Source organism: Acomys russatus, chromosome 25 (genome assembly GCF_903995435.1).
Source record: "Acomys russatus chromosome 25, mAcoRus1.1, whole genome shotgun sequence".
In the NCBI taxonomy this organism is placed as follows: Eukaryota; Metazoa; Chordata; class Mammalia; order Rodentia; family Muridae; genus Acomys; species Acomys russatus.
The window spans coordinates 39151275-39155341 of record NC_067161.1 but is presented as its reverse complement, the minus strand read 5'-3'; positions in this window follow the sequence as shown (position 1 = coordinate 39155341).

The window sequence follows — 4067 nt, the reverse complement described above, 5'->3', positions numbered from 1 at the left end:
GAAATATGTTAGTTTTATTGTGTATGAGTGTTTTGCCTGCACGTATGTGGTGTACCAAGCATGCTTTGTGCCCATGGAGGCCAGAGATGGTGTGCTCCCCATTGCATTCTGGGAAACTTGAACCTGGGTCCTCTGTAAGAGAGCAAATGCTCTTCCACCATGGAGCCATTTTACTCTAAAACAAGTGATTGTGGTTGACCGTGAGCGTGAGCCTTTAATCTCAGCACACAGGAGGCAGAGATAGAGGCAGGTGGATTGCTGTGAGTTCTAGACTAGTCTGGTCCTACATAGTGAGTTCTAGGTCAGCTAGAGCTACGTAGTGAGACCCGTCCAAGAAAACAAGGTGGGACATGATTAAGGAAGACACTAAGCATTGACTTCTGGTCTCCCTCATGCATGCACACACATGTGCATGTGCATTCTCCCCACACGTGTGCACACACATGGAAACATACACACAATGAACTGATCTAAAAAAGTATCCCTTCTGAATAAGATTAAAGAAATAGAAATTTGAACAGCTATGGAGTATCAACATTATATTAGTCAAAATAAATAAGATATATGAACTCCTTGGTTCTGCAGAGAGAAGCCGCATGACACGCTGTAATTGTCCTTTTTCCTCGAAGTACAAGCCAGAGATTTGTAATGAGACCGTGCAGCCCTTCATACCCTCTGACTTGGCAGCCCTCCTTTCGGGATTCTGTCCTAAGGTAATAATCCAATGATAAAATAAAGCCATGTGTACAGGATAGATATGGAGCACGTGCATAACAGGGGAAGATGAAAAATGTCTAAATATTAGCAGCTGAAATGGCTCAATGGACCTCGATACATCAGAATTTTCTGTGGTCACTAAGGCTGGAAGGTGTGTGAGCATCTCTGTTCACATGTGTGGAAATGTGCCCACACCACAGTGCTTAGTGCGCACATGGCACAATGCAGAGTCGAGCAGCTGGTCTGGTCGTATAGCTTCACAGAGATGGAGGTCTGTGCTTTGATGAGTCTGCAAAAAAAAAAAATACAGATAGCTGGGACTTTTATGTTCATAGGATCCTTCTGTATAAATTTATTTAAACATTTATGGAACACATATTTGGTCAAGTTGAACTGCTGGTTAAAGCCTACTGTGGAAACCATGCAGTATTAAAAACCTACTCCCTGTGGAAACCATGCAGTGATTTAATCATCTTTTCTGGCACATAGGGCATCCTATGTTCCTTTAGACAGCTGACCTCACTGATTCTAAGCTGAGCATCATGGGTGGTACAGCCCATTTCCTGCCTAAGGAGCCATTTTAAGGATGCTGCCACAACTTGGGCTCCCCTTTCTTCATCTATTGTTTTATTTTCCTCACTTTTCCTTCAAATGACTGCATTACAGAACCCAGAGGTCACTAAAGTAATATAGAGCGAGGGCAGGGTTGGTCCAGTCCTCTTAGGAGCTGACCTGGACATTTGGCCTAGCACTCTTCAAGTCTTACAATGTATCATGTAGAGCGTTACTCTTAGTTGACTTTTTTTTCCCAGATTGGGGCTCTCTATGTAGACCAGGCTGACCTCAAACTCACCTGCACCTCTGCCTTAGCTTCCCCAGTTCTGGGATTACATTGTACCCAACATACGCAGAGGTAACTTTTAACACTGAGTTTCCCAAAACTTAGCTTCAGCTGATTACAAAAGAAAATGAAATGGCAGGAAACATTTTAAAGCATTATCAGAACCTCAGTGAGCTGTCTTAACAAGCAGCCCACGGGTGCAGGTGGATCCTGGCTGGTTAACTCTGAGGTTCTGTGTCTATCTAGTTTTTCTTTTTTTTTAAATTTTATTAATTTATTCATATTACATCTCGTCTTCTGCTGCTTAGCAGCTCATTTTTTTTTCTAGAAGCTGCGAAGCTGCGGAGCCAGCCGGAGGTCTGTAAAATGAGACAGCTGGTTATGTGGGCCTCAAGTTAGAGCTGTCTTGTGGCAAGAGGGAAGTCTCTGGTCACAGAGCTTTGCGTCTGTCCTTCTGGAGGGGACGTGAGGGTCTTTGTCTCCTTGTTGGGGCCTGTTCACGTCATCTCGCTCTAAAGTGGGTGAACTGGGAGCTGAGGGAGAGAGAGTTCAGCTGGTGAAGTTCGTGAGCTGCAAGCACAAGGGCCTGCGTTCCATCTCTAGAATCTGTTCGAAAACAGAACAAAACAAGAGTGATGTGGTGGCAGGCACGTGTAACCCCAGCAACAGGGACTCGGGAGGGAAGTGGGGACAGAGGGATCCCTGAGTCTTGCTGGGCAGTCCGGTTAGCCTACTTGGTACATTTCAGGTCACTGAGACCTTGTCAAGAACAAATTATGGACAGCAACTTGGGAATGACACCTGAGGTAGTCCTCTGATCTCTACAAACATGCAGACACATGCACCTTCTCACACACACACACAGAGGCATGCACATGCACACACATATGCACGTGTGCACACAGGTGCTCTCTCTCGCACACTCACAACACACATGCATTAGGTGTGTGCGCGCACGCACACACAATATGCTGAGATGAACATATATAATTCCTGAGTAAACAGTGGTATTTAGCAGCGATAGCAGAATTACCATGGGCTCATGCTGACATGGGAAAAATCATTAGGGGGTGAAATATTTATCCTAAATGGTGATGTTTTGGGTCACCTGAGGACTCTGGGTATCGTTGACAAAGGCACAGAATCAATCCACAGGGGCCAGAGTAAGGTGTGTGTGTGTGTGTGTGTGTGTGTGTGTGTGTGTGTGTGTGTGTGCGCGCGCGCTCTGTGTTTGGATGGCTTCATCTGCTTGAAGGACACAGTGGGTTACACACTGCCCCCTGCCTGGGAGTGTCTGCTTCCTGCATTGTTTCTGTAGCCCTCACTCTCACAGTGACATTGGCTTTGGAAGGGGTAGGCAAGGGCTTTGGGTTACTAACCAGAAGGCATCCTTACTATGTGCTCAGCCCACAGACTTTATAGATAGAGCCTCACTTAATCAATAAAACTTTCTGAAGAAAGGTGTGGTGGTGTGAACCTTTGATCCTACCACTCGGGAGGCAGCGGCAGGTGGAGCTCTGAATTTGAATCCAGGTTGGTCTGTGCACATAATTCCAGGCCAGCTTGTACTAGAGTGAGACCCTGCCACAAATAAACAAGAATATCAAAATAAAGAAATAATACGCGTTTATGTAAACCAATGGCTGACTTTTCATAGTACAACAGCCTATGAGACGCAGATGACAAGAAATGAGACAAAATGTGATGTGATTTATATATTAATTAGCTCAGTGTAATTATTCCACAATGTATGTGCATTTCAAAATTTCATGTTGCACATTGCAAATATGTCTACAGTGTGTATAGCAAACCAAATAAAGAGGCAAAAAAGAAAAAAGGGACAAGACTATGCAAATCTGGATTGATTAGTTATATAGAATGAAAAAAAAATAGTTATATAGAATGGAAAAAAAGCCAAAACATTTTTTTCTTTCAGAACAGGAAGAGGAAAACAAGGTCAGTTTTCCATGTTGGTCTGGCTCAGCAGGTTGGCACTTCTATGGCGCCAGCTCTGCCCTTCTGCTCCGGGTGTCAACCATTTTCCTGCCTCAGTCCTGTTTATCTTCTCTAGTTGTCCTCAGTTTCTGTCCTGCATCCTGGGGGCTCACTGGCTAGCCAGCTCAGCCTAGTTGGTGACATCCAGGTAAGAAAACTAGGAAAAGTAGGTGGGTGGTCTCTGGGGAACAACACAAGTATGACCTCTGGCCTCCACACATGTGCACACTCACACACACACATGTGCACCCACAAACACACATTGCACATACAAAATACACAATAAAACGATTCTTTGAAGATCTTTGTGTTTGTGTGCGCATGTGCATGCGTGCACACATGAGCACACGTGTGTGTGGTAGCCACAAGTTTATGTTGAATGCCTTTCTTAATTAGTTTCTATTCTTTTTTTTTGAGACAGAGTCTCTCACTGAACTGGGAGCTCACTAACTTGACTGTACTGGGTAGCCAGCAAACGTCAAGGATCCTCCTGACTCTGCCTCCACTGTGCTGG